This window comes from Scyliorhinus torazame, chromosome 21 (assembly GCF_047496885.1).
Source record: "Scyliorhinus torazame isolate Kashiwa2021f chromosome 21, sScyTor2.1, whole genome shotgun sequence".
In the NCBI taxonomy this organism is placed as follows: Eukaryota; Metazoa; Chordata; class Chondrichthyes; order Carcharhiniformes; family Scyliorhinidae; genus Scyliorhinus; species Scyliorhinus torazame.
In genome coordinates, this window is record NC_092727.1 from 30435974 (window position 1) to 30462307 (window position 26334).

General features: G+C 49.9%; 1 protein-coding gene across 1 annotated transcript in view; it reads right to left on the reverse strand.

Moving 5' to 3' along the window:
• The window catches only part of clmpa (CXADR like membrane protein a), a 205849-nt gene that overhangs the window by 137625 nt on the left and 41890 nt on the right, over positions 1 to 26334 (reverse strand). The window lies entirely within an intron of this gene.

Sequence of the window (26334 nt, forward strand, 5' to 3'; positions counted from 1 at the left end):
CCCATACCCTCGAAAACCTCCTTATTGTGCGCAAGGAGTGAGTGGAGCTGCGCCCTAAAGTCTACATCTGGAAAGTCAGATGTGCTGTCAGGAGACAAAGTGTGGACTCGCTGAACGAGGTGGAGAATCTTGCACGCCTAACAGAGAGTCCTTCGAGGATCCTGCGGTCTCAAATGACAGCTTGGCCGTGCGCGAGTTGTGGGTGACTTCCAGCTGGCAGGACCCCGTGGCCGGGATGACGTTCCCATTGTAATCCACCAATTGACAGTGGGAAGGTAGAATGGGTGGTCTGACCTTTAATGCCTGGAAAGCTGACCATGCGAGCAGATTGGCGGAGGCACCAGTGTCCAGGCGAAATGTGACTTGGGATCGGTTGACTGTCAGGGTGGCACACCACTCATCGTCCGGATCAATGGTGTGGACTGGCAGCTGCTGGTAGTGCCTACTTGGGGACAGCCTGTTGTTATGGATGACCGCAACGCGGAAGGGCTCGCTGTCGTCGGTGTCGCCGGTCTGCAAGGTGTCTGGAGGTGAGCCAGTGAATGTAGGCTGAATGGCCCGCACGGTCCTGCGAGACTGGCGGAATTGTTGCGAGTTGGCAGGTTGAGGTGCTCGACAACAGGCAGCATAGAATTTACAGTGCAGAAGGAGGCCATTCGGCCCATCGAGTCTGCACCGGCTCTTGGAAAGAGCACCCTACCCACGGTCAACACCGCCACCCTATCCCCATAACTCAGTACCCCACCCAACACTAAGGGCAATTTTGGACACTAAGGGCAATTTATCATGGCCAATCCACCTAACCCGCACATCTTTGGACTGTGGGAGGAAACCGGAGCACCCGGAGGAAACCCACGCACACACGGGGAGGATGTGCAGACTCCGCACTGACAGTGACCCAAGCCAGAATCGAACCTGGGACCCTGGAGCTGTGAAGCAATTGTGCTATCCACAAGGCTACCGTGCTGCCCCGTGGCCCGAGCATAGTGGCCCATCCTGCCACAGCGTAGGCACTGTCGGGTTCTAGCAGGCCATTGCCGCTTTAAATGTGCAGATCCACAGTTACTGCACGTCGTGACGTCATTACGTTCGTAACGTTCATTGCACCACCGCGCATGCGCGGTGGGGTCCTGCGTAGTGCGCGCCTGCGCATCGCGTTCCTCTGCCTCAGCGTCCCCTCTTTTGGCGCGTACAAGCACGGGAGGCCTTGGAAAGTGTGCAAAATGGCCGCCCTCGTCCGGGCCGCGGGCCGGGAGGTACTCGATCGACTGGACCCGCTCCGCCTCGGGGGCCCCGTGCCCCGCCGTTTTGGCCGCCTGGATATGGAAGTACCGACTGGTCGCGTTTTCATGGAGGACACAGGTCTAGATTGCAGTCGCCAGGGTGAGTTGTTTCACTTTAAGCAGCTGCTGGCGTAGGGTGTCTGACACAACCCCAAAAACTATCTGATCCCTTATCATGGAGTCAGAGGTGGCCCCGCAGCCGCAGGATTGCGTAAGGATGCGGAGGTGTGTTAGGTATGAATGAAAAAGTTCATCCTTACCCTGCAGGCGCTGCTGAAATAGGTACCGTTCGAAGCTCTCATTTACTTCCACGCTGAAGTGATCATCGAACTTGAGCAGCACAGTTTTGTATTTTGTTCTGTCCTCGCCTTCCGCGAATGCCAGGGAGTTAAAGACGTGGATAGCGTGTTGCCACGCCGTGGAGAGGAAAAGGGCAATCTTCCTGGTGTCCGATGCATTCTCCCTGTCTGTGGCCTCGAGGAATAGCTGGAAGCGCTGTTTGAACAACTTCCAGTTTACACCTAGATTGCCAGCAATTCGGAGCGGCTGCGGCGGGCTGATGCTTTCCATGGATCAGGATGCCGGATGGCTGAAATGGTGCAGGTAGGTCTCACAGTTGCTGGTCTGCGTCCACTCGTGGTATCTTGTCGTGTTGGGTGTCCTGATACACAAATGAGCCAACACGGCTGTAGATGGTACAACTTGACTTTATTATGTTTACTAACAGATGCAACTAACTATAGACTTGGGTACGTTCACGACCAGCTAACCTATGGACCTTGCCCTATCACTAATGTTGGTGAGGCACTCAGCACATGGTCTATGTCTGAGTGTCACGCTGCAAGCTCTGTGTCCCGAGCTGTCTCCTACCAGAATGAGCGGGAGCTCTCGTGTTCCCCCTTTTCTAGTGCGTGTGCTCTTACTAGTGATTGGCTGCGATGTTGTGTGTGTGCTGGTTGGTCCAAATGCCTGTCCATCAGTGTGTGTGTGATTGCACCATGATATGCTGATCTGGATATCATGACAATATACTGTAGGAACTTCAGGCACAGTGGCACAGTAGTTAGCACTGCTGCCTCATGGCGCCAGGGACTAGGATCAATTCTGACTTCAGGTATCTGTGTGGAGTTTACACATCCTTCCCATGTCTGCGTGGGTTTCCTGTTTGCTCCAACAGTCCAAAGATTGGCCATGCTAAATTGCCTCTTAGGGCGGGGTTGTAGGAATAGGGCAGGGTCTTGGGCCTAGATAGAGTGCTCTTTTGAAGGGTCGGTGCAGACTCGATGGGCTGAATGACCTACTTCTGTGGATTCTACGATTCTATGATTGCATTATATGTATGTTGTGCAATAAGGGTTAAAAGCCTGGGTTAATGTGCTATGAATGCTGCAGTGCTGTTTTTAAAACTCCTGGTTTGCAAGACAGCTAGGCTTTTTGGGAGCCAGAGGTGCAATCAAAGTATTGTAAAAGCTTGGCTGATGGATTTCTATTTGGATTAAGAGGGTTCACTTAGGAGTAGATATGTGGAGACACTGGGTGTGATTTAATGGGAAAAAAGTGTCCGGTTTTGGGCGCGTTTAGCGCGGTGTTTCTTGGAGTCATGAGCATCGAGGACAATCCTGCTATCAAACGGGACTCTTTTTTTTCACCTCAGGGAGGGAAGAGATTGGGCTGCCATTTTTAAATGCCACCCAATTTCTGGACCCATCTCAGACTCCCCACTGCAGCCTCTGGACCCCCCCCCTCCCAATGCCCCAGCTAACCTAGTAGAGGGTTCTTGAGCCCGCCTCACCCCACCTCACAGGGGCAGGGGACCCTGGGCCAGATCTCTGGCCATGGGCAACCTGGCAATTGGGCACCTTGGCACTGCCAGTCTGGCACCCAGGCAGTGTTCTTGCCAGCCTGGCAGTGCCACCAAGGCTCTCTGGCAGTGGCAGGGTGGCACTTCCATGGTGCCAGGCTGACAGTGCCAAGGTGCAAGGCTGGCAGTGCCAAGGTGCCCACGTGGCAGGAATGCCATGGTACCACCCTGTCAAGAGCCCCACTTTTCGGGGCCTCCAATGGCCTGGGAGACCCCCCAGGTGCCATTACACCTGGTCCTGTACCCACCTGGGTTGGCCACTTCCCGACTTAAAATGGAGGTCCGCAAAGACTGCAGGGAAATTCAGCCAACACAGGCAAAAACTAGCAAGTGCAGAAATCCAGTGTATTAGAACTTGCAAAAGCCCAGACAGCACTGAAACTCACAGCTATCTGCATACTAATGAGCGATCCCCGGGTACAATGGAAACATGTAAGGTGAATAAGGCCAAGCCAGACTCCTCGACGCCAGCAGGAGCCAAGACAAAGGAAGGCCAACGGACACCCAGGGACCGCCCAGCGATCAGGGAACAGCTCCAGTATTGGAGAAATCGATCCAAGTGATCGGAACATAGTCCAATCACTTGGAACCAGGTACGGGTCCGCCCGAAGGCCCTGGGGACTATAAAATAGAGTCCCCAAGTTCAAATCGTTCTTCCTGGCAGGGTCACCCAACAGCGAAACAACCCTTGACAGTGACCTGCCTAGCTGCCGCAACAACCAAGTAAGTCTCCAATCAACGCTCGCTACGAGATAGGCGCTCCGAGCTACCGGTCCATACCAGCTTTTGAATCCTGCAGGCTCAGAATCGAACGAAAGGCCATTTGTTCCCCTGACCTGGTGGGCCAGTTCCAAGCTAAGTATAGGCCTTTTAGTGATAGAGTTTAGCCTAGTAAGTAGAGTTTTATGCATGAGTAGTGATTGACTGTGTATAATAAATGTGTTTTGATTTGAAACTTACTAACTGGTGTATTGAGTTATTGATCAGTACTTGAACTTGAACCTCGTGGTGGAATCATAAAGATACCTGGCGACTCTTAAACAAACGTGATTAAATCGAGCCAAATTAAGAGACACAGCTAAAGTTAGCAACAGTCAACACTTGAGTAGACCAGTGCTAAATGGCACCATAGCGAGGTCTCCCATTCATGGGTGTTCATTCCCAGGCCTTGGGAGCATCGGCCACCTAACTGCTCATTTGAAGGGCGCAATCCAGATCACAACATCTTGCGAGATCTCATTAAAACTCACTGAGCCGGGCACAATAAAGCCATTCGATCATGCCTATTGTGTTTCAGCTGATGCAACAAATGGGACGAGCTGGAGTTCAAGGCATTTTGCAGAAAAGCAAGCAGTGCAGTTGGGAGATGGAAGTCAAACTATGAAGACAGTTTCTGAAAACTTCAGGTAGAGATCCTGCATTGTTCTGACAGGGTCAGGTCTCTTTCTGTAAAACAGTGTCAAACGATCTCTCTTTCTCTAAATGTAATATCCAGATATCGCTGGACAGTATTCCTGAATAAAGTAAAGAAGTAAAGATAGCAGCTAAGGGTTATTTTGTCATTATATTGATTAGCATTGTTTAAGGGGTAATAATAAGCTATTTTATTGTGTGATGTTAAAGATAATTTATTACTGTGTTACTAATAAAGTTTGTTTTAATATACCATATCACTATTGTGCATGAAATCACTCCTGGAGTGAGGTAACCTTTCCTCAAAGTCTTACAAAATTAAAATAAAATATTAGGGTTTCTGTCCAGCATCCTAGCCACTGTTGGGGAGGTCCTATTACACAATTGTAATAAAATACAGCAGTATAAAACAGCTTATGAAAAGCAAAATAATGCTTGCATTCATCAAAAGCCTCACTCCATAAAACGCTTCATACAATTAATCATTTGTTGCCATGTATTGACTGCTATATGGAGAAAATATGGCATTGACCTTCTCACAGCCATAAAACGAGTGACCAGTTAATCTGCTCGTGGGTGGTATTAGCTGCAAGAAGAATGTTGCCCAGCTGGAAACTGGGAGAACTCCCTGCTCTTTTTTTGATAGTACCATGGAACAACTATGTTCACCGGAATAGATTGATAAGACTCAGATTAATGACTCCTCCAAGGAGCAGGATTTTGCAGTGTAGACAAAATGTTTTTATAGATACCATTGTATTCAATGAGTTATGAACAACATCCTTTACTTTGAAGAAAAACACTTAATGAGTATCAGCCCGCTTCGTGATGCATCTAGCAAGGAAAAAAGCTACTCTTTGGATAGTTGCAACTCCAAGGATTAAAGACAATCATAGATTATCATAGAATTTACAGTGCAGAAGGAGGCCATTCGGCCCATCGAGTCTGCACCGACTCTTGGAAAGAGCACCCTACCCAAGGTCAACACCTCCACCCTATCCCCATAACCCAGTAACCCCACCCGACACTAAGGGCAATTTTGGACACTAAGGGCAATTTATCATGGCCAATCCACCTAACCTGCTTATCTTTGGACTGTGGGAGGAAACCGGAGCACCCGGAGGAAACCCACGCACACACGGGGAGGATGTGCAGACTCCGCACAGTAGTCTGCACAAGTAGACTCCACACGCTTTAATATTATCCACTCTTCACTAATACAAGGATAAAACGTATATGGCTCTTTCCCCCACTTAAATATACCACATTATAGGGCAGCACAGTGGCACAGTGGTTAGCACTGCTGCCTCACAGCGTTGAGGACCCGGGTTTGATCCTGGCCCTGGGTCACTGTCCGTGTGGAGTTTGCACATTCCCCCGTGTGTGCGTGGGTCTCACAACCACAACCCAAAAAGATGTGCAGAATAGGTGGATTGGCCACGCTAAATTGCCCCTTAATTGGAAAAAAAATAATTGGGTAATCAAAAATATATATACCACGTTATATCAACATTGCCTGATATTGCCGAGTATGCTTTATTCTTCATCCTTTTGTTTGAACTGCAGAAAACGCTAGTGCTCATACTTGACTTGTGTAAGTTTAACGTGCAATAAATGATTACGCAAGATCCATTGTTGAATATGGAGCACTGGTGTGGTTTGGAATGCGTTGATACCCTGATGGTAACAGTACAGCCCTTTATACGTCAAAATGTTTGAACTGGGGCTTTTAAAGCAAACCATCAATCTAGCAAACTCATAACAGCTTACACTTTTATTTTGCAGTGCACACCATGAATCCTTTCTTCTTCCAATGAAATATGCAATGGAACAAACTCCCTGGCTGGAACAGTCCTTGAAGCAACTATTTGAGAAACAAGTCATTTTGGTCTAATAAGGCACATCTTACGGGGATCTCTTTAACCTTTCGATTACTAAAACTCTATTTGATACTTATTTCAGAATGAAATTGCAAAATACCAAAGAGCTAGAAAGTGTTGAGAAACAAACATTCAAGCTGATTCCAGTCACCGAGATTAGAGGCAACCAAAGCTTACTCTGACACAGTTTTTAAATGTTTTTATTCTTTTCTCACAGAAACAAAGCTAATGCACAGAATGGACGGGTAAAGCCCTAACTCCATCTTTTTGCTCCAAAAGCCACTTCAAATTAAATCTAGTTCAGAGTCCCCACAAAGAGACATGCTGGGTGGGATTCTCCATCCCGCCAGCCCTGTTTCCAGCGTGGGGCGCCCCCACCGGCAGCATGATTCTCCGTTCCCACAGCCGGCTAATGTGGGACACCCCACATCGTCGGGAAACGTGCAGGCGTGGGTGTGCTGCTGGCGGGGCGGAGGATCCTGCCAATGGAGAATCCCGCTGGCGGTCTCCATGCTGTTAAGAATAGGCATTACCAGCAGGTGGGAGAACACGGAGATCCAAATTTACCAGGACTGGAGTGCAGAGGTGGCTAAGAAGAGGGCTGGTTTCAACCGGGCTAAGGCGGTGCTCCATCGGAAGGGAGTGAAGTTCGGGATGCTGCAGCCAGCGCGATTGGTTCCAAGATCGGCACCACTATTTTGAAACGCCTGATGAGGCATGGAACTTTATCCAGACTGAAAAGTTGGACTCAAATTGAGGGTTTGTCGTGGGGGGATGTTTACTGTGTTCACTGTGTTTATTACGTTTGGGGAATGTTCTTTTTGTTTGAGTGCTGGGTGGCGATGGGAGAATGGACTTGATGTGGGGGCTGTGGGAGAGTGTGGGCGTCAGTGTTGGAGGGGCAGGGCCCCACGGAGGAAGAGGGGGGGTGGAGGCCCGGGGGTGGGGAGTTGGGGTAAGGCCGCAGAAAGGAGCTGCGCCAGAGGGGGAGGGGCCGGTTCAGGAAAGCGCGGGCTTTTTCCCGCATTAGGGAAGGATGGGGGCAGGGCCGGGGGGGAAAGGCGGTGCTGGAGGGGAGCGCACACTGACTGCCAAGGGGTGGGGGGATTCTCACACTGGGGGGTCGATGGAATGGCACGAGAGGCCAGGGTCAGCAGGAGTCAGCTGACTTACGGGAGTGTCATGGGGGGAGCAAAATGGCTAGATGATGATCTAGCGGGGTGAGGGGGGAACTGGGTTGCTGCTGCATTTGCCAAAGGGGAGCTGGAAGTAGGAGAGGTAGTCGGGGGGGGGGGGGGGGGGGGGGGGGGGGGGGTCCCGCCGCCTGGGGGACTGGAGGGTGCGGGAGGTGCGGGCATGTGACTGGCCTAGAATAGGAGATGGCAAGTCGGCAGGGGGGGCGGGAGGCGAGTAGCCCCCCGATCCAGCTGATAACTTGGAATGTGAAGGGCCTGAACGGGCCGGTCAAGAGGGCCTGGGCGTTGGCGCACTTAAAGGGACTGAAGGCAGACGTGGTTATGCTCCAGGCGACACATCTGAAGGTGGCAGATCAGGTTACGCTGAGAAAGGGATGGGTAGGGCAGGATTTCATTCAGGGCTGGATGCGAAGAACAGAGGGGTTGCAATACTGGTGGGGAAGCGGGTGTCGTTCGAGGCACTGAATATTGTAGTGGATAATGGAGGTCGATATGTGATGGTGAGTGGTAGGTTGCTGGGGGTGCGGATGGTACTGGTGAACGTATATGCCCCGAATTGGGATGATGCCGGATTTATGAAACGCATGCTGGGGCGGATTCCGGATCTGGAGGTAGGAAGCTTGATAATGGGTGGGGACGTCAACACGGTGTTGGACCCAGCACTGGACCGTTCCAGGTCCAGGATGGGTAAGAGGCCGACTGCGGCCAAGGTGCTCAGGGGGTTTATGGACCAGATGGGGGGAGTGGATCCATGGAAGATTGCCAGGCCGCTGGCCAGGGAATTTTCCTTCTTTTCCCATGTCCATGGAGCCTAGTCCCGGGTAGATTTTTTCATTTTGAGTAGGGCGCTAATCCCGAAAGTGGAGGGAATGGAATATTCGGCCATAGCCATCTCGGCCCACGCCCCGCATTGGTTGGAGCTGGAGTTGGGGGAGGAGAGGGACCAGCACCCGCTGTGGCGCCTGGATGTGGGACTGTTGGCGGATGAGGGGGTGTGCGGGCGGGTGCGGGGGTGTATTGAAAGATATTTGGAGGCCAACGACAACAGGGAGGTGCAGGTGGGGGTAGTCTGGGAGGCGTTTAAGGCGGTGATCAGGGGAGAGCTAATCTCCATTAGGGCCCACAGCGAGAAGAGGGAGGGGAGGGAGAGGGAGAGGTTGGTGGGGGAGATTTTAAGGGTGGACAGGAGGTATGCAGAGGCCCCTGAGGAGGGGCTAATTAGGGAGCGACGGAACCTCCAGACAGAATTCGACCTGTTGACCACGGGGAAAGCAGAGGCACAGTGGAGGAAAGCGCAGGGGGGGGCGACGTATGAGTATGGGGAGAAGACGAGTCGGATGCTGGCATATCAGCTTCGTAAGAGGGAGGCACCGAGGGAGATTGGTGGAGTTAAGGATAGAGGGGGGGAATACGGTGCGGTGTGTGGTGAGAATAAACAAGGTATTTAGGGACTTCTATGGGGATCTATCTGTACAGGTCTGAGCCCCCAGCGGGGGAGGAAGGCATGCGATGATTCCTAGATCAGCTGAGGTTCCCAAGGGTGGAGGAGGGGGAGGTGGCTGGTTTGGGGGCGCCGATTGGGCTGGAGGAGCTGGTTAAAGGATTGGGGAGCATGCAGGCAGGGAAGGCCCCGGGGCCGGATGGGTTCCCGGTTGAATTCTACAGGAAATACGTGGACCTGCTGGGCCCGTTGCTAGTGAGGACTTTTAATAAGGCGAGAGGGGGGGACCTTGTCCCCGACAATGTCCAGGGCGCTGATTTCTTTGATCTTGAAGCGGGACAAGGATCCATTGCAATGTGGGTCGTATAGAGCGATGTCGCTCCTCAAATTTGACGCTAAGTTGCTGGCGAAGGTGCTGGCTACGAGAATTGAGGACTGTGTCCTGGGGGTGATTCATGAGGACCAGACAGGATTTGTGAAGGGTAGGCAGCTAAATACAAATTTGCGGAGACTCCTCAATGTGATTATGATGCCCTCGGTGGAGGGGAAGCAGAGTTAGTGGCAGCTATGAACGCGGAGAAGGCCTTTGATCGGGTGGAGTGGGAGTATCTTTGGGAAGTGTTGCGAGATTTGGGTTCGGGGAGGGGTTTATCAGTTGGGTCAGACTGCTATATAGAGCCCCGGTGGCAAGTGTGGCTACGAATCGGCGGAGGTCGGAGTACTTTTGGCTGTACCGGGGGACGAGACAGGGGGTGCCCCTTATCCCCCTTGTTGTTTGCACTGGCAATTGAGCCACTGGCCATGGCACTGAGGGAGTCCAGGAAATGGAGGGGATTGGTTCAGGGGGGAGAGGAACACCAGGTGTCGTTGTATGCCGATGACCTGTTGTTATATGTTGCAGTTCCAGTGGAGGGGATGGCGGAGGTCATACGGATCCTTAGGGAGTTTGGGGACTTTTCGGGGTATACACTCAATGTAGGGAAGAGTGAGCTCTTTGTGGTGCACTCAGGGGACCAGGGAAGGGGGATAGACGAGTTACCGCTGAAGAGGGCGGAAAGGAGCTTTCGGTACCTGGGGATCTAAGTCGCTAGGAGTTGGGGGGCCCTGCACAAGCTTAATGTCTGGGGCAGGACCAGAACATGGTGGTTGGCTGGGTTCCCCTAGCACCACTCGCACTGATCCTCCACCTCCAGGAAGAACATACTCATGCGTGTCTTAGTAAGCTGCACTCTGTGCACCACCTTGAGCTGCATCAGTCTTAGCCCGGTGCAAGAGGGGGTGGAGTTAATCCTGTGCAGTGCCTGGATACAGAGTCCTCCCCGATTTACATGCCCAGCTGAATTAAATCCGATTTATTGTCACCGAGGTACAGTGAAAAGTATTGTTCTGCGTACAGTTCAGACAGATCATTCCATACATGGAAAGAAAATACATCGGGCAAAGATAAATACACAATGTAAGTACATAGACACAGGCATCGGGTGAAGCATACAGGAGTGTAGTACTACTCAGTAGCGAAGATGTGTAAAGAAATCAGTTCAGTCCATAAGATTAGTAGGACCACCCCCCCTTGCCCTGGTGTCAAAACATGAATGAAACATTTGTCCCACCCAGCTCTTCCTTACCGCAGTCGGTCCCTCTCTCTTAGGTGTGTCTCCTGGAGGAAGGCGACGTCCACCCGCACACTCTTGAGATAGGCGGTGCCTCTGCATCTCTTCACTGGCCAGTTGAGGTCCCCCACATTCTATGTTACTATGCCGATCGGGGGGGCTGCCTCTCCCATTCCCCCCCCCCACCCCCCCCACCCGTCTCCTCCTGTGGGGTCAACAATACTCACCCTGTAGGCCTGGCCATGTTCGTCCGGGCCTGCATTTACTCACGGACCATTCGAGATGGCCACCGATACTTCCTCATTTTTGCTATCTACATGTGTTGTCTTCTGCAACCAGTACTCTATCCTCCCCTCCCCTACCCCCCTTGTTTCTCCCACTGTATCCCCCCCCCCACCCTTGTGTAACCCCCCTCCCCCTTTGCTTAATCCCCTTCTCTACATTCCCGGCCCCCTCTTTTCACCCTCAGTTTTCCCTGAAGTTTTGTATTTCCCTTCCCATCTGCCAGTCACGGCCTCCCGGGGGGGCCTCCTTTCACTGTACTTCCACACACCAGCCTGCTCGCTAGTGTAGCAGCTCCCCTAACAGTGGCATTCCCCTATTTAAACCCCAACCCCTATCTACACTCTCCCCTCTTGCCACCTCCCTCCTCACCTCTGCCTGTGGTTGCGCTTGCCCATCTCAAATTCTTGCAGCCCCCGTTCCGGCCATTACCCTCTAACATTGATTGCCCAATCCATTTTTCTGGACAAACCTTTTAGCCTCGTCCAGGGTGCCGAAGTAATATTCTTTACTCTGATACGTGACCCATAGCTTGGCAGGGTAGAGCATGCCAAACCGCACCCCACGTTTGTACTGTGCAGGTTTGGCACCGTGGAATTCTGCCAAACGCTTGGCCAGGTCGGTACCAATGTCATAAACATAGAATTTAGTGCAGAAGGAGGCCATTCGGACCATCGAGTTTGCACCGGCCCTTTGGAAAGAGCACCCTACACCTCTACCCTATCCCCGTAACCCGGAAACCCCACCCAACCATTTTGGACACCAAGGGCAACTTAGTGTGGCCAATCCACCTAACCTGCACATCTTTGGACTGTGGGAGGAATCCAGAGCACCTGGTGGAAACCCACACAGACACGGGGAGTAAGTGCAAACTTCGCACAGACTGTGACCCAAGCCAGGAATCGAACCTGGGACGCTGGAGCTGTGAAGCAACTGTGCTAACCACTGTGCTAACCACTTGTCCAGGTACAAGCGGATGGAATGTCCTTCCCACTTGCAGCCTCTCACGGTCTTCGCCCACCTCAGGATCCACTCTTTGGTTCTGGTACCTGTGGAGCTTCACGATAACCGCCCGCCGTGGTTCCCATCCCTGGGCCGCTGCCGAAGCGATCTATGGATGCGGCCTACCTCCGGGAGCTTGGCGAATCCCTCCTCACTGACCAGCTGCCCGAGCATCGCTGCTATGTATTCTGTGTGGTTTCTCCTCTCCGTTCCCTCCGGCAGCTCCAAGATTCTCAAGTTTTGCCGACGCAGTCGATTCTCCTGGTCGGCGATTTTATCCTTCAACCCCTTCTGGGGCTTGACCAGACCCGTTATCTTAGCTTTGAGTGGCGTGATATGGTCCCCTTGGTCCGTGGCAGCCTTTTCAAGGTCCCATGTGATATTTACTGGGCATCTAGCCTCCGTTCCATATTGTCCATTGCCTCCTTTATGGGGGTCGTCGCCGCTTCCACTGCCGACTCGATGGCTGCCAGGAGGTCTTTCTCATTTCCTCCCTCTGTCTCTGGTGCACTGAGGTGATGAAGCTCATCAACTTGTCTATCAGCAGCAGGGTCTGTGCTGGGAGCTCTGCGGGGTCAACCCTCGCTAGTTCTGTGCCTCCATATGCCGTGCCCTGTTTTGAGGCTTCCCTCCCCTCATCTTTACTGGCTTTTCGGCTGGATGGCTGATTCTATCCCATTCTACTTGACAGTGCGGTTGATGGGGGGTTAGTTTGGGGGGCTTAAGAGTACCTTTTGATGCCTGATTGTTGGGGTTAAAAGACCTTATTCGAAGTTCTTAGACGAGACCACCTTTCATGCAACCGCTCAGCTCACGGTTGCCACCGGAGGTCCCGCCATCTCATATCAATACATTATCCTTAGACTTAAATATGGAATGGACTCTTCATTTTCAATCATTATAATCACTAAGTATGAAGCCAGAGAAGATTGGAATGATTCACCTTCCACCGTTCCTCTCTTATTTGGGAGAAATGCTTTGGTATCCACTGATCCTCTCCAATAACCAGGCTGGGGTCAGGATTAGAAACCCATTCTGTTCCGTGCGCCAAAATGTTACAGACCCTCCCGCCCAACAGGATATTAGGGTCCCACTGAAATAAATGGCAATTTAGATGGATCACTTCATCTACCGGTGGGAGCCACACCGTGATGGGGCGTAAAACCCTGGCTACGGTGTGAAGAATCCATATTGAGCACTGTGGTGTACCTGCAGCCCAAGGACTGCAGGGGTTCAAGAAGGCAGCTCACCCCACCTTCTAAAATGCAATTATGGCAATAAATGTTGGCCTCGTTGGCGAAGCCCACATCCCATGAAATAATATATTTTTTAAAAATATTGTTAGAAATCTCGGGGGCGATTCTCCGACCCCACACCGGGTCGGAGAATCGCTGGTGGCTGGTGTGAATCCCACCCCCTCCGTGTCCCGAATTCTCTGCCACCAGAGATTCGGCGGGGGCGGGAATAGCGCTGCGCCGGTCGGCGGGAATCGCACCGGTCGGCGGGCCCACCCCCGGCGATTCTCCGGCCCGCGATGGGCCGAAGTCCCGCTGCTGTCAACCCTCGCCAGCCGGCGTGGAGTAGACCTTTTGAACGGCGGGACAAGGCGGCGCGGGCTGGCTCCGGGGTCCTGGGGGGGGCGCGGGGCGATCTGGCCCCAGGGGGTGCCCCCATGGTGGCCTGGCCTGCGATCGGGGCCCACCGATCCGCGGGCGGGCCTGTGCCATGGGGGCACTCTTTTTCTTCCGCCTTCGCCATGGTCTGCACTATGGCGGAGGCGGAAGATACCCCCTCCCCGGCGCATGCGCGGGGATGCCGTGAGCGGTCGCTGACGATCCCGCGCATGCGTCGCCCGGCGAAGTCCTTTCGGCGCCGGCTGGCGTGGCGCCAAAGGCCTTTCCCGCCAGCCGGCAGAGCGGAAACCGCTCCGGCGCAGGCCTAGCCCCTCAAGGTGAGGGCTTGGCCCCTAAAGGTGCGGACTGATACGCGCCGTTTTTGGCGCCGGGTAGCGGACATCGCGCCGTTTGCGGAGAATCCCGCCCCTCCTTTCTGGTAAAAAATACCTCCAGCAGCAAAAAATCCAATTACAAAGCATCCCTAACTTTTGTACTGTGGTCTGTACTAATGAGCCGCACTTGTACAGACATGGCTTAATTTCAACATTTTCAGACCAACAAAACTCAGAAATATAGGCCAAATTCTCCAGCCAGTTGATTGGCGGCGTGATTCCCTGGTCCCACCGTCAGCGTACCCCCACCCGCGGGTTTTATAGCAGCGTGGGATATGTTTAATGGGAATTCCCATTGACAGCAGTGGGAGCAGACAATCCCACCACCAGCAAATGACGTGCCATCTCCCACCGTCAAGGCAGGGGTGCGCCGGAAAATCCCACCCAGAGTAAACAAGAAGGATGATGATAACATGTTTGAGGAGGACATGAACAGGCTGGTGGAATGGTCGGACCTATTGACCAGAATCTTAATTGTACTAGCTGTATAAATACTCTGACTAAAGAGCAGGTCATAGGTTGGGAATACTGTGGCGAGTAACTCACCTCCCGAGTCCCCAACATTTGTCCACCATTTACAAGGCACAAGACAGAAGAGTGATGGAATAAACTCCATTTGCCTGGATGAGTGCAGCTCCAACAACAATCAAGAAGTCTGACAAAGCAACCCACTTGATTGTTTGTGGATGAACATAGGAAAATAGGAATTACGAGCAGAAGTAGGTAATTCAGCCCTTCAAGCCTGCTCCACCATTCAATCAGATCATGGCTGATCTCTTCCTGGTCTCAAATCCACCGACCTGCCTGTTCCCATTTAACCCATTTATTTTATCAGAAATATATCTATCTCCTTCTTGAAACTATTAAATGATTCAGATTTCACTGCATTATGGGGCATCGAGTTACATAAATTCACCACCCTCTGCAAGAAGTAGTTCCTCCTCATCTCAGTTTTAAATCTACCACCTCTCAGCCTATATCTGTGAACTCTCTTACTCGATTGCCCCACAAGGGGGAAAATTAGGTGGATGTTTACTTTATCAATCCCTCCTAGTATTTTGCATACCTCAGTCAGGTCCCCTCTCATTCTTCGAAATGAGGTCCACCACAAACAAACACAGACAGCAGTGTGTACCATCCACAAGATGCACTGCAGGAACTCGCCAAGACTCCTCAGACAGCATCGTCCAGATTGACGACTGCTACCATCGGGAAGAAAAAGTGCAGCAGGCACATGGGAACGACGGCACCGGCAATTTCCGCTCCAAGCCACACAACATCCTGACTTGGAAATATATCGGCCGTTCCTTCACTATCGCTGGGTCAAGTTCCTGGAACTCCCTCCCTCACAGCATTGGGGGTGTACCTACACCACACGGACTGCAGTGGTTCAAGAAGACAGATGATCACCAACTTCTTAGGGCAATTAGGGATGGGCAATAATTGTTGCCCCAACCAGTGATGCACACATTCCATGAATTATTTTTTTTTAAATGGAGATTAATGCAGAGAATTGGCAAGTCATTCATTTTGTTAGTATCAATGAAGAGAGAAAGTGTAAAGTAATTAGAAAGGTGGCACAGAGAGACATGGGGAGTTGTAAGTACACATGTTTCTGAAGATGGCAGGATGGGTTGAGAAAGATTCAAAAAGATAAATGGAATCCTTGGTTTCATACATAGAGCTGTAGAGTACAAGAGAACAGTTGGTTGTGTTAAACATTTATTTTTAAAAACCTACTAGTTCAGGCTGGAGAATTGCAGCCAGTCTGGGCTCCAAACATTTAACCAGACAGACTAACTCTTAGAGACGGTGCAGTGGAGATTTATTAGGATGGAACCAGGATAAAAAAATTTGATTTATGTGGAGAAACTAGGGTTATTTAGCACAGCAAAAGTTAAGGGAAGTTTGACAGAAGTGTTCAAAATCATAGGGGGTTTTGACAGATTAAATAAGGAGAAACTGTTTCTACTGACAGAATGACCCACAATCAGAGGTCACAGATATACTGTAATTGACAAAAGAATCAGAATATTATGAGGAGATTTTTTTTTCGCAGGGCCATCGGGAAAGATCAAGGGAATGGAATTATAATAAGTCTTTCAGAGAGACAGCACAGGCATGATGAGCCAATTGGCATCTTTCTGTACAGTATTATTCAATGATTCTAAGGTATGACAGCCCTGATCACTAATTGTACAGCCTTCATGAGTTTAGAATGTAGATCTCTATCCATTATGGTGGCCACAAAGGACATAGCAGATCATCAATAAATCTCCCCATGGGCTTCGTAGAGCATGAATTCCCTATTTAGAGGGCGGAAGCTCACCCAATAGGAAACAAGCAGCATGAGTTTAAAACCCACTGCTTCAACCCAAGCCGGTGTTCTGTAGGTCCCCAGGCACGGACTTGTGCGCTGTAAATCGGAGTTGCATTTTATTTTACATTTACATCTTATGTAAATAAAAGGGTATGGCGTTGGAGGAGTGGTCTTGGTGTGATTATTACATTGACGGCAAGGAGTAAACAAGTTATTTTCTCCGAGCAATCATGAACAAGCGGTTTCTCTGGTAGGAAAATAATATGTTTCTCTTCAGTATACTTGAACCCTGTGATGTAAACGAAGAAGATTGGGCCCAATACACAGAGCGCAAGCGTTACTTCTTCTAAGCTAATAATATTGATGGAGATGAAAAACAGAAAGTGATCTTACTGACAGCATGTGGGGCCCCGACATTCAGCATGATAACAAGTCTGCCCCGACTCAAAAACTTTTAACGAGTTAGCAAACTTGGTAAAAACCATTCTGATCTGAAGCCCTCTGTTGTAATGCAGAGATACCGCTTTAACACAGCAGGGAGAACTCCAGGGGAACCTGCCACTGAATATTTGGCCAGATTACATAAATTGGCAGAACACTGAATTCGGACCATCCCTGAATGAAATGTTGCGCGACTGATTGGTGTGTGGAATAAACAACTGGACAGCCCAAAAAATATAATTGTCATAACCCATCCTGGATTTTAAAACGAGCCATCATATTACTCTATCATTAGAAAATGCAGAAAAAGGAGCATAGGAGCGACAGAGGGGGGTGGGGGGGGTCAGGCAGCAATGTCCTCTGATTATGGGGAAGGGCCTCGTGTAACAATGAACATTCCTCAACTGAATGCGGTCATGTAAGTAAAATGTCAGATAGTCCATTACAATTTCAGAGCTACCTTGCATCACCCCACAGTCAAGGAAATGCAATAACGGCTCTTAGAATACTAGGGAACATGTTCCAGAAGGTTGCAGGTTGCAGGTGCCAGATGATGGACTGTTGCAAGCATTTCCAAACAAAGTTATAGTTATAGGCAACATCGTGCTGTTCAGGGAAGAAACCAAGGCTAGTACCAGCCAGCAACATGCAGGTATACCAACTAGCAGAAACAGGGGCAAGGCAGGTAAACCGTAACATTCCGACTAATGTCACCCCAGTAATGGTGGAGCTACTGGTAAATGGTCACCCACTGAAAATGGAGGTGGACACGTGTGATGAATATAAAAAATTGTCATATTTTATAGTTTATATAAAACTTGTATTTTTGCAGTAATGTTATTAAAACCTAGCTTAAAATATTTACAGACAGCATGTCTGCTCGAGGTGTGAATAAAACTGAGGGAATCAGTGATTGTTGCAGGGGGAATGTTTTGTTAATAGATATTAAAAGCCATTTTACCTGTTGACAGATAGAGAGCTAATGTAATGTAACAGTTTGAGCCTGGCTAAACAAGTCAAAGCACATCTTGGAATAAGAGACAAAAGAATGCTGTGTGCTGTGAGTGCAGCTGATTTAGCTAATGGGAGGGGGCAGGCTTGTCTGGACAAAGGAATTGCTTCCAGGGCTCTAAGCTGAGCAGAAGGTTTTCAACTTGGTCCTAAAAACAAGGTTCTCGTTCCAAAGACTTTGCACAAAGATAAGCAAGTAAAAACCTGGTTGTTACCTGTATACATGAGTGGTTGGTGAAAAAAAGTTTCACCAATACATCTATGGTAGGTGTTTCATAATAGTAATCGACCACAAGCCCATATTAAAGAGGATAAGGCAATTCCTCCTATTGTCTCCGCCCGGATACAGCCTTGGGCCCTGTTACTTGCAGCTTATGAATAGTTATTTGTGTACCATCCTGAAACCCGGATAGTTAACGCCAATGTGTTGAGTTGCCTCCCGCTGCCCACAAACCTTCAGAAGAAATGAAACCCTATCTGATTAAGAAATATGAGCTCGGTGTTGAGGCTGGTTCTCCGGGGGGTCCTGAGTAGTTGTATGTCGCTAAGGGCGGCGTCCAATACTCATGGATCTACCCAATGGCCACCCTGTAGTACAGAAAATGAAATTGTTCAGTGAGAGCTACACCTGGTGGCTCGGCCTCAACTCAGACATCACGGAGTTGTTGAGATGGTGTGATCTGTACCAGGAGAGTCAAAAAAAACACGCTCAGCCACCCTACATCCAAGGGAGTGGCCTGGCAGGCCATGGTGCAAGTGCACAAGGTCTTTGCTGGGCTTCTACTGGGTTCCATGTTTTTGGCAGGTGCACACTTAAAATGGTTGGAGATACATCGCATGAGTACCATTACAAATTTCTGGATTTGTTTATTGTCACATGTGCCAAGGTACAGTGAAAAATATTGTTCTGCGTACAGTTCAGACAGATCATTCCATACATGAAAAGAAAATACATAATAGGGTAAACATATAAACAACGTAAGTACATAGACACAGACATCGGGTGAAGCATACAGGAGTGTAGTAGTATTCAGTAGAGAAGATGTGTGAAGAGATCAGATCAGTCCATAAGAGGGTCATTATGGAGTCTGGTAATAGTGGGGAAGAAGCTGTTTTTAAATCTGTTAGTGCGTGTTCTCAGACTTTTGTATCTTCTGCCCGATGGAAGAAGTTGGAAGAGTGAATAAGCCAGGTGGGAGGAGTCTTTGATTATGATGCCTGCTTTCCCAAGGCAGCGGGAGGTGCAGACAGATTCAATGAATGGAAGGTAGGTTCGTGTGATGGACTGGATGCTGTTCACGACTCTCTGTAATTTCATACTACAGCTGCCGAGCAGTTGCCATACCAGACTGTGATGCAGCCAGGTCGGATACTTTCTATGGTGCATTTGTAAAAGTTGGTAAGAGTCAATGAGACATGCCGAATTTAATTTCTGAGAAAGTATGGGCAGTGTTGTGCTTTCTTGGTCATAGTGTCGGCGTGGGTGGACCAGGACAGATTGCTGGTGATGTGCACACCTAGGAATTTGAAGCTGTCAACCATCTCCGCCTCTTCCCCGTTGATGCAGACAGGGGTGTGTATGATACTTTGCTTCCTGAAACCAATGACCAGCTCTTTAGTTTTTCTGACATTAAGGGAGAGATTGTTGTCGTTACACCACTCCACTAGGTTCTCTATTTCCCTCCTGTATTCTAACTCATCATTGTTTGAGATCCGACCCATTACAGTCATGTCATCAGCAAACTTGTAGATGGAGTTGCAGTCCTACAATCGAGTTTACGACAGAGTTTCTGCACACACAGAATACCAGAAGTCTTGGTAAAGGCACTGCCTTCACCAAATGAGTTCCAAATCTTCCTGCTACCCAATGGCATCGGATACATCAGAACAGCACCTTATCACCCGTTGCCAAACGGGCTGGCAGAACGGGAGGTGCAGACTTTTAAAACTGGCATGAAGAAACACCCTGCAGCATCTGTAGAGACCAAATAGGCATGATTTTCATTCAGCTATATGACCAGTCCTCATACAACAACAGGAATTGCCCCAGGGAAACTGCTAATAGGATGGCTCCTTCGTACGAGGCAGGCCTACTATTCCCAAACCTGGCGTGGAAAGTGGAGTCCCCACAAGAGAACGAGAAAATAAATTACAACACTGCAAGAACAGAAAGAACATTCAAAACAGGCAATCAGATTTACATGAGGAACTTCGGAGATGGTCCCAGTTGGATCCCTGGAATCATAATGGAGGAAACGAGGCCAGTGTCCGACAAAATGAAAGTCCAGGATAAAGTCATAAACAAACAACACCTAGATCACCTCAAGAGCAGGGAGTCTGCCCCCAAGAAGTCTCGATACTGGCCATGGAGGTGGCCGCTGCACTGGGTAACAGCTCGAAGTCGACACAGCGACCATCCCTCCGGATAGTAGGGACATGGACTCCAAGGTGGAAGCAGAGGAAGCTGGTTCCGCAACTGAAGCAGACCCCGAAAAGGAATCCACATCGGCAACTCTTTGGCACTCCCTCCAGAAATGAAGGTCACAGACCAGATCCGGTCCCAACCTCGATTGACATCAGATCAATCACCAAGCGGCAGAAGGGACTTTCGCACAGTGGGAGTACTGGGAACAAATGGACTTAAGGAGGGAGGGATGCTATGGTGGCCACGAAGGACACGAGGGATCACCCATTGATCCCCCCATGGGTTCGTGGAGTATGAACTTCCCTACTGAGCAGGCCAGAGCTTGCCAATGGGGAACGAGCAGCAGGAGTTTAAAACCCACACCTTCAACCCAGACCTTTTCGGTCCTTTCCGTTATGTAAATGAAAGGGTGTGGTGTCGGAAGACTGCCTTAGCAAGATTATTACACCATCCATTGCAGGACAATCACTTGTGCTGCAATTCAAAGGCCAACTTTGATTGAGTTCTGAATAGAATTCATCATATTTTTATTGGATCACTCCCATCAAAAAAATGTGGCTCTGATACATCCATTGCAGAACAGCCATTTGTGCAATAATTCAAAGGCCAAGTTTGATTGAGCCCTGAATAGATTTCATGATATTTTTAATTGGACCACTCCCATTAAAAGAATGTGGCTTAGATGAATCCATAGAACAACAACGAAATATTCTTCCAGTCACTTCTCCAATTTGCGCAGTAAGCATAAATTAGTTGGATTTACATGCATCTAATTATCCAATGAATAGTAGCCAAGTTATTGATAAGACCAGTGAAGCATAATCAGGTTGGACACTGTGCTTTAGAGGTTTTGTGCAAAGAGGCTGTTTAGTGTTTTAACTTGTTTATTTGAATTGTTACATTAATGGCAATACTGATGTTTTTACTTGAACTGTTCTTGTTTATTGCCTAGTTGAATAATGGTTCTTTGTTTTAGGTAGTTTAGCTTGGCCTGGCAAGCTCATTTCCGAGCAGTTGTGAGAGAGAGTGACATATCAACTGCTAGCTATGGAAAGCAAGAAATTGACTGAAATCAAACACCATGTTAACTCAGTGCATATTCAAGGGAAGATCAGGGATTGGTATCGTTGCCTGCAGACTGAACCTGTAAAAATTACTGTGGGGTCTGTGTGTCTTGTGATTGTGTTTTAACATTGGAAAGGATGTTGGATCCATTATGTGCCTGTGGACCAACAGTTGGTTGATTAGATACTGGCACATTTCTTTGTAACATTTGGGTGCTAAATGTACTGAGTGTAACAATTGTTGATGGATCCAATACAAGGCGTTGGAAACCAAAGATTAGGTGCTAAAATATTCTTTGCATAGTAGTACTTCAAAAGTGTGCTCGGTAGGCTACGTCCATATAGGGGCAGGCAGCATTGCTGGCTTTATCTGTGTGGCCTGGGTGGGTTTCCTCTCTGATATCAAAGGAGAAACCCCTGCAGACAAATTTCTAGCCCCAGGTCTTGCCTCTTCAGAACTGCACCAACAGTTGTTTAAAATGTAGTATAACTTACTTAGCCCTTTTGTTAGTCAGGCCCACAAATGTGCATCATAGTATATGAATTAGATCACTATTCAGCTGCAACAATATGGGAGCTAAAATGTATACAGAACAAGGGCAGCACAGTGGCACAGTGGATAGCACTGTGGCTTCACAGCGCCAGGGTCCCAGGTTCGATTCCCCGCTGAGTCACTGTCTGTGTGGAGTCTGCACGTTCTCCCCATGTCTGCGTGGGTGATGCACGATCAATTATGCGGAAGCGATTTTAGAGAATAATCGAAGGCTTTATTAGACAAGATGTGTTCCTCAGCAGCTCGTAACAGAAAATGGCTGCAGCCGGGGATGAACACCTCTTTGTACCGTCCACTGGGCGGAGCCAGCAGACAGGGATTTACCCACGTATCTCTAATACAGTAGTACCAGTAGTACCTCCAACACAGGTACCGTAATACATATAATACGGTCTACCACATTCACCCCCTGTTGAAAAAAGGAGTCCGGTGGGGGTTGTGGAAAAGCCTTTAACAGTAATAATAACAACCACAGTGACAATTACAACGAAGAAATCAATCGATCGGGGGCCTTGATGGTCCTCTGCGACCGTCGCAGTCTCGATGGTGATGCAGGCGCTGACTCAGGAATTTTCGACTCCAGGAGCGTGCAGTCCTCTGCTTCGTTACCTCCGGGTGGAACCAGTGGGAGGACGTATCCTCCTGGGGTGGGGGCTGCGGTGAGGTGCGCTGGTGGGCAAGTGGGTGGAGCAGAGAAGAATGGTTCAGGTGGAGGGGTTGGTGAGGGGGCCGTGGGTGGGGATCCAGCAGGTGCCAGATCCCGGAGGGAGACCGTGTCCTGGCGTCCGTCGGGGCGTGCCACGTAGGTGTACTGCGGGTTAGCATGAAGAAGGTGGATCTTCTCGACCAACGGGTCAGACTTATGGGTCCGCGTATGTCTCCGGAGCAGGACGGGTCCAGGAGCTACCAGCATGTTGGGAGTGATGTCGCGGAGGTGGACTTCCTGGGAAAAACAAGAAGACGTTCATGGGGGAGTTTCATTAGTTGTGGTACACAGGAGTGACTGTATGGAATGGAGTGCATCGGAGAGGACCTCCTGCCAGCGGGAGACCGGGAGATTTCTAGACCGTGGGGCCAGCAGAGCAGCCTTCCAGACCGTCCCGTTCTCCCTTTCCACCTGCCCATTTCCCTGGGGGTTGTAGCTGGTCGTCCTGCTTGACGCAATGCCCTTGCTGAGCAGGAATTGACGCAGCTCGGCACTCATAAAGGAGGACCCCCTATCGCTATGTACATAGGTGGGGAATCCGAACAGTATGAATATACTGTGGAGGGCTTTAATGACGGTGGCACCAGTATGAATATACTGTGAAGGGCTTTAATGACGGTGGCACCAGTCATGTCGGGACGGGGATGGCGAAGGGGAACCGGGAGAACTCAGCGACCATATTCAGAAAGTACGTGTTGCGGTTGGTGGAGGGGAGGGGCCCTTTGAAGCCCATACTGAGGTGCTCAAAGGGGCGGGAGGCCTTCACCAGGTGTGCTTTATCTGGCCGGTAGAAGTGCAGCTTGCACTCTGGGCAGATTTGGCAGTTTCTGGTGACGGTCCTGACCTCCTCTATGGAGTAGGGCTTTGATGAAGTGGGAGAACCGGGTGGCAGAGGCCATCGTGTAGGGTCCTGACTCTGTCGCGCTGGCACATGTACCGCGTGATAGGGTGTCAGGAGGCTGTTGAGCTTCCCAGGACGATACAAGATCTCATAATTGTAGGTGGAGAGCTCGATCCTCCACCTCAGTATCTTATCGTTTTTTACCTTGCCCTGCTGCGTATTACTAAACATGAAGGCAACTGACCAGGCCCAGGAGTGCGGCAGCGCAGAGGTGGGGGAGGACGTGGAGCCACAAGTTATTAAACTCTACTCCCTGGATAGTGAGGTTCGCAATGCAGTACCCCCTGATTTCCACAGAATGGGATCCGGAGGCCAGGGAGACTTTCTGCTTAACGGGGTGTACCATGAGATGGCAGCGTCTTACCGTGGTGGGGTGAACAAAGCGCTCCGTGCTCCCGGAGTTGAAAAGGCAGGATGTCTTGTACCCATTGAGTTCCACCGTCGTCGTCGCGATCGTGAGGTTCCGTGGCCGAGACTGGTCCAGAGTAATGGAGGCGAGATGCGGCAGATGTTGGGAGGCCCCGGGTTGAACAGCGGTGAAGGAGGTCTTAGCAGGCGATTAGCGGCCAGTCGAGCCGGGGTCCTGCGGCGCGTCCAAGATGGTCGCCCCCATGGGTCGCACATGGCATTCAGTGGACAGGAAGGCGGTGCCCACGGGCCGCACGTGGCCTGCGGAGTCCAAGATGGCAGCGGCCATGGGCTGCACATGGCTTGCGAGGGGGAGAATGGCGGCGGGACCGGGTCACCCGTGGGGTGTGCGGAGACGGCGGCGGCCGACCGAGCCTGGCATACTGCCACAAAGTGTCCCTTCTTACCGCATCCTTTGCACGCCGCTGATCCGGCCGGGCAACATTGCAGGGGGTGTTTGGTCTGTCCACAAAAGTAGCATCTGGACCCCCTGGGGTTGACTGGCTGCCGCGTGTCGCAGGCTTGCGGTGAATTGGAGTATGGGGTCGGGTCGGAAGCAGGTAGGGTCCATGCGGTCCATGGGGGTGCCGCGCTGCTGGGGGCGTACGCCTGGGCGTTATTGGAGGCCAACTCTAAAGAGTTTGCGAGTCTCCTAGCCTCCTTAAGATCTAGTGTATCTCCTTCTAACAGCTGCTGACCGATCTGTGTGAACAGCATGCCTGTGACGAAGGTGACCCGAATTAAGAATTCAGTGTGCTCGGTAGCCAAAACTTGCCGACATTTGCAGTTCCTACTGAGGGCTAGCAGGGCACGGTAGAAGTCGTCCAGGGATTCCCCTGGGATTTGGCGTCTGGTGGCCAGAAGATGTCGAGCATATACTCGGTTCACCGGGCGAATATAATGCCCTTTCAGCAGTGCCATAGCTTCAGAGTAGTTAGGTGCATCCCTGATGAGTGGAAAAATTTCGGGACTCACCCTGGAGTAGAGGATCTGTAACTTTTTGTCCTCCATGGGTGGGTCTGTGGATGTCCTGATGTAGCTCTGGAAGCAAGCCAACCAGTGATCAAAGGTGGCTGAAGCGTCTGCCGCGTGGGGGCTCAGTTGCAGATGGTCCGGCTTGATGCGGAGCTCCATCTTTCAATATCTTGTCTAATAAATTGATGCACAATCAATTATTGCGAAAGCGAGATTAGCGAATAATCGAAGGCTTTATTAGACAAGATGTGTTCCCCAGCAGCTCGTAACAGAAAATGGCTGCAGCCGGGATAAACCTCTTTATACCGTCTACTGGGCAGAGCCAACAGACAGGGATTTACCCACGTATCTCTAATACAGTAGTACCTCCAACACAGGTACCGTAATACATATAATATGGTCTACCACAGTGGGTTTCCTCCCACAGTCCAACGACGTGCAGGTTAGGTGGGTTGGATGCTAAATTGCTCTTAGTGTCCAAAAAAAAGCTTAGGAGGGCTTACTGGGATAGGGTTGAAGTGAGGGCTTAAGTGGGTCGGTGCAGACTCAATGGGCCGAATGGCCTCCTTCTGCACTGTATGTTCCTCATGTAAGTCTGATTGCCTGGACCAGCTGCTGTGTAACATTATGTGGACTATAACGATTTTTGCAATAAAAACTAAAATATGTTGGGAACACTCAGCAGGTCAGACAGCATCTATGGAGAGGAACAGAGTTTATGTTTCAGGTCAATGTCCTTTCATCAGAATGGGCAGTTCTGAGAGACTCCCAGCCAGTCAATAATTTGCCCTTAATTTCATGGGCTTCAACTTTAGCTGAACCGTCTCTGATGAGGAACTTTATCAAGCGTTTTTATCAGTTAAAGCCAGCACGCTCTATTTACATTTGTGGTCAGCAATCAAATTTTCTTTAACAAAAGCAACTGTAAACATCAACCAGTAAATAAAAGAATATCCGTTGGAAATTTGCAGTGTGCAAAGCTTTAAAGGCTTCAGTTTAAAATATTTTGTTTATTGGCATGGATGAAGGAAGGATGGCAGCAGTTAGAAAACCACTGCTGTTGTAAGCATTGTGAATTCCCGTAACAGACACCCCGAACAGGCGCCGGAATGTGGCGACTAGGGGCCTTTCACAGTAACTTCATTTGAAGCCTACTTGTGACAATAAGCGATTTTCATTTCATCTTTCATTTTTCATTTATTGTCATTCAAATCGCCTTGCTAAAACCAAAAAAAAACCCAGACTGCCTTTTTTTCGCCATGCAGATTATGCTTCAGGAATGTACTGACTGTGCGCTGTGGCTGAAAAGCTAACCCTGGCTTTATGTGGAGAATGGTAAATCAGTAAAGCAAGCAATAACTTCACTCCCCTGTGTATGCCACAAGGTTGAAATTGCCAGCTGAGACATGCAGATCATAGAGTTTTGTTTCTGGCCGAGAATATTTCAAAATCAAGATGACTAAAAGTAATGTCGCCCTCGGACAAGTAACCATTTTAGAAACAGGAATTTAAAGATTCCTGCAAACTATCCTAGCGTGTGCGTACACACAAACC